The sequence below is a fragment of the Watersipora subatra genome, chromosome 3 (assembly GCF_963576615.1).
Source record: "Watersipora subatra chromosome 3, tzWatSuba1.1, whole genome shotgun sequence".
NCBI classification, from domain to species: domain Eukaryota; kingdom Metazoa; phylum Bryozoa; class Gymnolaemata; order Cheilostomatida; family Watersiporidae; genus Watersipora; species Watersipora subatra.
In genome coordinates, this window is record NC_088710.1 from 66,136,116 (window position 1) to 66,146,025 (window position 9,910).

The following is a 9,910-nucleotide window of genomic DNA, read 5'->3' on the forward strand; positions in this document are numbered from 1 at the left end:
AAGTAGTAGTACGAAGTAGAAGTATGAACTAGCAGTATGAAGTAGAAGTACGAAGTAGAAGTATGAACTAGTAGTATATGAAGTAGTATTAAGTAGAAGCTAACTATATTTGATCTACTAAAAAAGGCAAACTTTCAGAAGGATTTCGTAAATTAGCATTCAAGTTCAATTATTAATGATTGCTTAAAGCAACCACTAGTATAAAACATATTAGTTTATTTAACTTCATTTAACAAACTATAAAGCTGTCAGAGCAAAGAAACAAATGCAAAAAAATTAAAATCAAAGTTTTGTTTTCTGTTGTATTTAAAGCAGAGTCAATGAATCTATCAAACATAAAGCATCATAGAAACATAGTGTATCACTATGTTTCCATGGTGCGCAGTACTGCGAAGCCAGCCCCCTCCGAAGTCGAGGGGATTGTACGTTTCCATACTGCGCAGTGGATTTCAGCAAATACCGCAAATTAGCCAGAGAAGAGAAATTGTATAAATCGAATCGCCTGATGGAGAAATAGAAATGATCACGGATACCGAACATCATAAACGGTCTTTTTATGATTCTGTCGTCATTATACTTTTATTTACAATACACATTCACAAGGTTTTACAAATCTTAACACACTTTTTACCTAGTATTATATTTTAATAAGTATTTTTAAGTAATATATTATTTAAACGTTAATTTAGGACTTGCCACCTATTTTTCGAAAAGTGTTGGCATCGATAACAAAGTCCAGGAAAGTAATCACCTCATCATCGTCGTGAATGCAGATCATAATTAAATTTAGGTGAAAGAAGATCGAAAGAATAGTAAAAAACAAGATTAGCAGGACAACCTTTGTACTAGTTTATGGCTCTCGAAGAATCCGTCTCCACGACATTACAGCTATGCGCAGCCACTGCGCAGTCGCTGTTTCCTTGCTGCGAATTTGCACTGGCTTCGCACTGAGGTCAGATCTAAAAAAGATAACGATTTGTGAGTTTCTAGCTGCAATTCCTAACTCGGTTGCGGAATGTACACAGAAATAAATTTTGGCGCCTACAATATAACTGCACGTTGACAAGGTCGTTTCTACGGAACTGCAAAACTGCTAATGCTAGTTGTACTGCGTAGTTGTAGTAGGCCGTTGTTGTAAATGGTTTTTAGTATATTCTTGAATAGAGCTTGTACATTGATAATATTATTACAAACTATTACGTATGTACTACATTGCAAAGCAGTTATTTTATATGACTACAGCAGGTTTTGGCTTGCCCACAAAACAGTTATACTTTTTCTTCTAATTACAATACAGATTAGAACCTGACTTTTCAGCAATTATAAGCCTAGCTACAAAACAGTTATATTTCTATTAAATACATATTGGAACCTGACTTTTCAGCAAATATTAGCCTAGCTACAAAACAGTTATTTTTCTATTAAATACATGCTAGAACCTGACTTTTCAGCAATTATTAGCCCAGCTACAAAACAGTTATATTTCTATTAAATACATGTTAAAACCTGACTTTTCAGCAATTATTAGCCCAGCTACAAAACAGTTATATTTCTATTAAATACATATTGGAACCTGACTTTTCAGCAAATTTTAGCCTAACTACAAAACAGTTATATTTCTATTAAATACATGTTAAAACCTGACTTTTCAGCAATATTAGCCCAGCTACAAAACAGTTATATTTCTATTAAATACATATTGGAACCTGACTTTTCAGCAAATATTAGCCCAGCTACAAAACAGTTATATTTCTATTAAATACATGTTAGAACCTGACTTTTCAGCAAATATTAGCCCAGCTACAAAACAGTTATATTTCTATTAAATACATGTTAAAACCTGACTTTTCAGCAATTATTAGCCCAGCTACAAAACAGTTATATTTCTATTAAATACATATTGGAACCTGACTTTTCAGCAAATTTTAGCCTAACTACAAAACAGTTATATTTCTATTAAATACATGTTAAAACCTGACTTTTCAGCAATATTAGCCCAGCTACAAAACAGTTATATTTCTATTAAATACATATTGGAACCTGACTTTTCAGCAAATATTAGTCCAGCTACAAAACAGTTATATTTCTATTAAATACATGTTAGAACCTGACTTTTCAGCAAATATTAGCCTAGCTACAAAACAGTTATATTTCTATTAAATACATATTGGAACCTGACTTTTCAGCAAATTTTAGCCTAACTACAAAACAGTTATATTTCTATTAAATACATGTTAAAACCTGACTTTTCAGCAATATTAGCCCAGCTACAAAACAGTTATATTTCTATTAAATACATATTGGAACCTGACTTTTCAGCAAATATTAGCCCAGCTACAAAACAGTTATTTTTCTATTAAATACATGCTAGAACCTGACTTTTCAGCAATTATTAGCCCAGCTACAAAACAGTTATATTTCTATTAAATACATGTTAAAACCTGACTTTTCAGCAATTATTAGCCCAGCTACAAAACAGTTATATTTCTATTAAATACATATTGGAACCTGACTTTTCAGCAAATTTTAGCCTAACTACAAAACAGTTATATTTCTATTAAATACATGTTAAAACCTGACTTTTCAGCAATATTAGCCCAGCTACAAAACAGTTATATTTCTATTAAATACATATTGGAACCTGACTTTTCAGCAAATATTAGCCCAGCTACAAAACAGTTATATTTCTATTAAATACATGTTAGAACCTGACTTTTCAGCAAATATTAGCCCAGCTACAAAACAGTTATATTTCTATTAAATACATGTTAAAACCTGACTTTTCAGCAATTATTAGCCCAGCTACAAAACAGTTATATTTCTATTAAATACATATTGGAACCTGACTTTTCAGCAAATTTTAGCCTAACTACAAAACAGTTATATTTCTATTAAATACATGTTAAAACCTGACTTTTCAGCAATATTAGCCCAGCTACAAAACAGTTATATTTCTATTAAATACATATTGGAACCTGACTTTTCAGCAAATTTTAGCCTAACTACAAAACAGTTATATTTCTATTAAATACATGTTAAAACCTGACTTTTCAGCAATATTAGCCCAGCTACAAAACAGTTATATTTCTATTAAATACATATTGGAACCTGACTTTTCAGCAAATATTAGTCCAGCTACAAAACAGTTATATTTCTATTAAATACATGTTAGAACCTGACTTTTCAGCAAATATTAGCCTAGCTACAAAACAGTTATATTTCTATTAAATACATATTGGAACCTGACTTTTCAGCAAATTTTAGCCTAACTACAAAACAGTTATATTTCTATTAAATACATGTTAAAACCTGACTTTTCAGCAATATTAGCCCAGCTACAAAACAGTTATATTTCTATTAAATACATGTTAAAACCTGACTTTTCAGCAATATTAGCCCAGCTACAAAACAGTTATATTTCTATTAAATACATATTGGAACCTGACTTTTCAGCAAATATTAGTCCAGCTACAAAACAGTTATATTTCTATTAAATACATGTTAAAACCTGACTTTTCAGCAAATATTAGCCCAGCTACAAAACAGTTATATTTCTATTAAATACATGTTAAAACCTGACTTTTCAGCAATTATTAGCCCAGCTACAAAACAGTTATATTTCTATTAAATACATATTGGAACCTGACTTTTCAGCAAATTTTAGCCTAGCTACAAAACAGTTATCTTATTTCAACTTCGTGGACTTGAACAGCAAGTATTAGCCTGGCTACATAAAAGTTTTATGACTTCATACAAACTCAAGCTTAGAGTTATGAGAAGGCATTATCATTGTATGTTGTATGTAAAAGTTATATATTATTTAGGTTTACATAGCATCTCTCAACGAAATCTAATATGTACCAAATAGAAAAACCGTTGAAAAAGTTGAATACACCAAGTTGCAAAATTGTATAAAGAAAAAGTACACACTGAGTACAGCTGAGTACACACTGCCTTGATGCACATTCCGCTAATGCAAACAAACTGACTAGAAATACAGGATGGCTAAACTATATAAATGTATGCAACATAAAAGTTAATAAAACAGTAGTTACTACTGAATCAGGGCATCAGATAACAGGTAATACACGATAATAGTCCGGTGTGAACAAACAATAAAATTTTGTTTTAAAACATATTGAAGATATGCCAGTTATCCGCATACATGTGTACATTGGAAAGCATACCAAGAAAACGTATGTTTAGCTATGCGCAATGGATTTTTCCATACCATAATATGCTGGAGATGGCCTACTATTGTCATCTTCTGGAGTCAACTTCTTACACCATGACTCGTAAGCTTCTAGTACAGCTGGACTCAGTCTAATAAGTTGCCGACTAACGACCTGATAGTCAGAGCTACTCTCTTTAAGATAATATTAAATGGTCTCATTTACCACCTGAATATCATCATACATTCCAGATATATGCTCCTGTCGACAATGTTCGTAATCTTCGGCTGGAACTACATTAAATACACCATACCCTAGGACACTTATGTATTCGCGGCATCTAACTTTCGCGTTTTCGCGGTGTAATCCTTTCGCGAAAATTTAATGAGCGAAACTAAACTATCATAATGAACGAGCGAAAACGCGAAGTTAAATAGCTTTGTTCATTGATATCCACAATAAAATCGTAATATTAGAAATGCAGGCAACTTTCGTCTGTGGTTAGGATAAATGGGAAATTTCTGGTAAACTCATTATAGCTAATACACCAACTGAGCAGCATGGCAAAGCAATATCAGTTTAGTCACCGAATTTGTAACTGGTGAGAATGAAAGTCTGGTAGGTGAAGTCGTAAAATTGAAGAATAATTATTGAAGTGATGAATTTTATTACCATTCAAAAACAATATCAACCCTCATCAGGTCCAACCACATTATCTCTTTCACTGCCAATCATGTACAAATTCGTTACCGGCCTAGTGCCAGCCATTTTACCGAAATTGCCGATATTGCTTCATGATATGTATACAGTATTTTTCAAGTTCTACTTTAATTATCTGTATAATTACGAAAATCTAAACTGGCTATTATGTCATCAACAACTAATTACCTGTTTTATGACTCGCACGGGGTAGTTAATGAACTCACAGAAAAATGTTCGTTTTTAGATTAGAAATTCTCAAACAAAAGTTTAAAATTGCTTCGTTGTTTTAGGCTGATTTTATAGAGAAATCTTCGGACAACACAGTCAATTTCATAAAACACTTAAAGACCGTGGGTTATGTGGTCAACAAATAATAAAATCAGGTTACCAGACAATTGCTGAGAAAGTCAGAAAATGCGTTTGTGTCAGTGACCCCTAGAAAACGCATAAATACGTTTATGGCAACGTAAGGGTTATACAGTTTTGGTTGTGAAGTTGGTTGTTACCTATCTATTTTCTTCTTCTTGGGATTAGAGTGTGAAAGTCACGGCAGGAGGGACCTAGACGTCATTGATAGTCTAAGAAACAATTGGCAGCAAGTGATCAAATTGAATTGCCGATCTCACCCACACATTTCAACCTGTGGTTTACAAATACGAACTATTCCCGAATTGAATTTTTTTCTTATTAGTGAACTGGACCTGAGGAATGTAATGTTTTTCTACTGCATTTATTTTCACACCACTATATTTTCGCACTCATCAGAGCCACGAAATTAAGTTGCAGCGAAATTTTACTCTGTGTGCTACTCACGAAACTAAATACTAGCGAAATATAAGTGTCCTAGGGTAACTAGTATGGTGTGTTTTATAGCGCTTCAGGTACTTGATTTTATAATACATAAGCTGAGCATCTAGTGAGACAGCAGGAAATTCCACAGGGTTTTCTGTAAGCTCCTTGCCATTCCAGTTGGTAGCTTCATGATCTTCTGTTGTCGTGAAACACTTCACCGCTCCTTCTCTGGGGGATTCTTCCTTGGCTATTACACAAATAAATAAATAGAAACATTACAGACTACTTCACAAAGTTTTGACAAAGAGGAGCTGACTTACAACAACAAAAAATTACATTTTGCTGACAGCTTGGCAGGAGTAAGTTCGAATTTTTAAACAGATAAGTATTTTTAATATTAAAGCTTTTTATAACATCGGCCATTATAAATGTTATATTTAACGAAACGAATAAATATGGCCTCCAAAAAAATCGCGAAGCTTCGGAGCCTGTGGATGGTAAAGATATTTGGCGAGTTATTTATTTAGTTTTGCATATAAGTATTTTCAAAAAGCCTACCCTGTTGTCTTACTGGTCCACAATCCTTTATTATCTACACTGATTTTTAATAAAATTAAAAATAGAAAGAAAAATAGAAGCAAGTTTACTTTCTACTGTGCATTTTGCTGACAATTTTGAACAGCCTGCTAGCAATAGATTTTTCAAGTTAGATGTTTTTGTCATGATATGCGGCCAATTATATTCTGTTTTACTGCCTGGTAAATTCATATCTATAGATGAAAGCTTGCTGGCTTGGAAAGGACGACTTGGACAACCAGTTTCTTTACAAACTCTTGCAAACATATGACACCGTGCAGATGCTTATCATAAACCATTTTCACAGAGTTATTGCTTCCAAAAATGTATTTGTTATCGATGTTTTATGATAGAAAGGTGGCACCATTGACACATCACAATGTTGATAGAAATATTCACAGACGAATAACTTTGCAGGGACGATTTACAGGGAATAAATAGCTGCCTGTTGAGAAATTTCTAAGCTTTCAAATGCATATTCATTTATAGCTCTATTCCAATTTGCATGTAAGTTATAGCGAAGTTTAGGTGACATTGTCAGGCCTCCATTTTTCGCTGGTCTTTTGGGTCATGCACTGAGAATTTCGAGTGGCGCTCCCGCAATGCATCGGAGTTCATATTTCCACTTTCTATGCTCTCTGACGACCAATTTTTTTTGCAAATTGTTGAGAACCTATGAATCCGTGCAAGCATTATTTATACAACATTGTCAATTACCTTTATCAATTAGGAAAATACAATTGAAAATGGTGTATAAAAAATTAATAGCTTCAACAAATTAAGACTTGCTGGAAAGCATTTGCAAGCTATCTGCATAGAAAAAATATCAGCTTGTAGAGAAATTTCTCAGCTTTCCTATGCATATTAATTTATGTAACTATCAGAATTGTGATGTAAGTTACTGCAGTTTTTATGCAGTCATGTCGAAGGCTCAAATCGCCCTAGTAATTGCCTCCGTACCCTGGTATTTTCCCGGCTGTAAGCGCGTCGTAGCCAAAGGGTTAAGAACATGCATTAGATATATATAAAGCAGGTAATGTCTGTAGATGCCAACACTATACTATTTAAAGATATCAGAATAGTATTCTCATGCTCTAGATTGGTGAACACAGTAAAATAGGTTTTATGTATTAACATGATACAAATACACAACTTGTTAGCCTGTATGTGGCTTACATCTTCAACCTACCTGCTTCAATAGAGAGCTTGATATCCGCCAATGCTCGACCATCTTCCTAACATAAATAAAGACAACTGGTTAAAAACGAAATTCAATGCAAAAATGTTAAAAAGTTGTTAGTTCAGGTTGAAAAAATTAAACCAAATAAGTGAGGAAGTATCTTAACATCTATTTACATACAAGATATACAGATGTGCTAAATCTGCTGGGAATAGTTATTGTTTCACATACCTTTATACTTGCCAATAATTCTTTACGGTATGTGGAAGGATTTAAAGACATATCACCATCTTTTCTATTTTCTAGCTCAAACGATTCAACATATCGTTGTGCATGCTGAAAATATTAATAACATTGTAAAAATGGAGATTCTTAGAATTATTCTTTAATAAGTTAACAACAACAAAAATGTGCCTAATATCTAGAAAGTTCAAGATTATTGCATAACCCCCTACAAGGAATCACACTAATTTTGCTGAAAAAACATTGTGGTTAACAGTGAAAATTGACAGAATAGGACTAGGTTCCTTAGTAATAGTTAATGTGTAGATAAATAATTCAACTAGACGTTTCCTACTGATAATTGTTGAAGTCTTAAGACCTCTTCGAATGAGAGCGTCACTCACCTTGATAACATACAGTCCAAAGCTTACACAATCTTTCTGTGGCATAGCCGCCATCTCACTATCTGTCAAAGCATAATCAGCAAACCTCTCAACAGAAACAAGCTTCCTGCAAATATTGTTGCTAACAGTGAGTTTTTGGATTAAACCATTTATGCTAGAATGCAAAGGCAATAACTGTTGCTTTTTGTAAGATTTACCGACAAACCTAGTGAAGAATTTCATGCTCACCTTTTTTCAAAGGTCTGTTGTCCTTTGTAAGAAAGAGAGTCCATTGAATGAAGATTTCTAAGTTTCCTATCTACTAGCTGCAAACAAAGTACCATATACAACTTGGATATAAAGCTATGCAAGCTAATGCAAGTTGCATGTTATAGATACACGCAGAGCAAGTATTCCCGTGCCTACAAAACAGTTATATTATTCAAGTTACACGCTATATAAAAGATGTGCTGTTTTAAAATTTTAAAACAGTTATAATAACTACGCACAGCCATGCAACACTAATTGTTCTCAAAATTAATATCTTGACATAGTCTTTTAGTATAAAAGTGCAGCATAAGAATACTAACCATTAGAGAGTAGTGACTTCGCTCAGAATCATGTCTTGGTACTATAACAATGTCAGCAGGCTGGTCTAATCCGTTAGTGAGACTATCATGGATTAGTAGAGCATGAAACTGAAAATAAACATTTGATAAAGATAAAAAAAGTTAACGAATAATACAATATGGCAAAATCTGTTCTGCTCCATTAAGCGTTGCATAATATGTTTATAAAATATATATTTTGTTGATGTAGCAAAAATTATGATAAAATTAATTCCATGAGGAACTTTTACCGCTGATTAAATGAAATAGAGATATTTTGACTTTGATCAACTTTAGATCACAACCTCAAAAAGACATACCTTGATTGTTGATTTCGACTTGGAAATCGCCAGTTTTATGCCAACATCTACCACCTAAAATAAGTAAAATAAAATCTAAAACTTAGTCCAATATTTCGAAGGAAAATTACAATTAGAAATTTAACAGACTGCACTAAAAGATACTGTTGCAACACAAACTGTCATCAAGAACATAGTTGCTTATAAAACATATGTCTAGGATCTATTTTTAGCAGCGTAACATTTTAATAAGAGCAGTAAACCTTTGTGGTATTTTTCCAATGCATTGTTTTTATCACTCTTTTATATATATACCTTATATTTCTAGTATCTAGAATAAATCTAAGCATTTCCAGCACCAGCAAAGCACCAGTAACCATTCTTTAATGCCAGTAATCATTCTTAATTTTCAAGAAGAGTTTTGACTGCAAGCGTGCAGCACCATGCTGGCTCCACGATGCAGCTCGCTTTAGAAATGCAAAAAAGAAACAAATATTGCCCGCTAGAGCAGGACGTTTAACATTGATGTCAAAGGTTCTTTTTAAAGCTATACAAAACTATTTTCTTACGTCCATGGTACTACTGATCAAATATAATCGCCAACACAGCTACACAGTTTTCAAACCGAGTTAGGAACTGCGGTCTAGAAACTCACAAATCGTTATCTTTTTTAGATCTGACCTCGCAACTGATCAGTGCGCAGTGATTTCAGTGCGAAGACGCTGTTTCCATGATTCGGAGATAGCGCAACTCCGAAGCACTGCGCATCATGGAAACATAGTGTTACTGACTTAAGCTTTGCTAAGCGTCACCAAATAGGCCTCAAACATCAAACGGATTAGATTTTTTAGAAGTTTTAAACAGAATAGCTTTATCCTCCGGTGGTTTTTTATGAAACACACTTATAAAGTATTAAATAAAAAGCTGTTCATGATTGTTGAAACGTTACATAATGTACATTAATTATTCTAAAGCA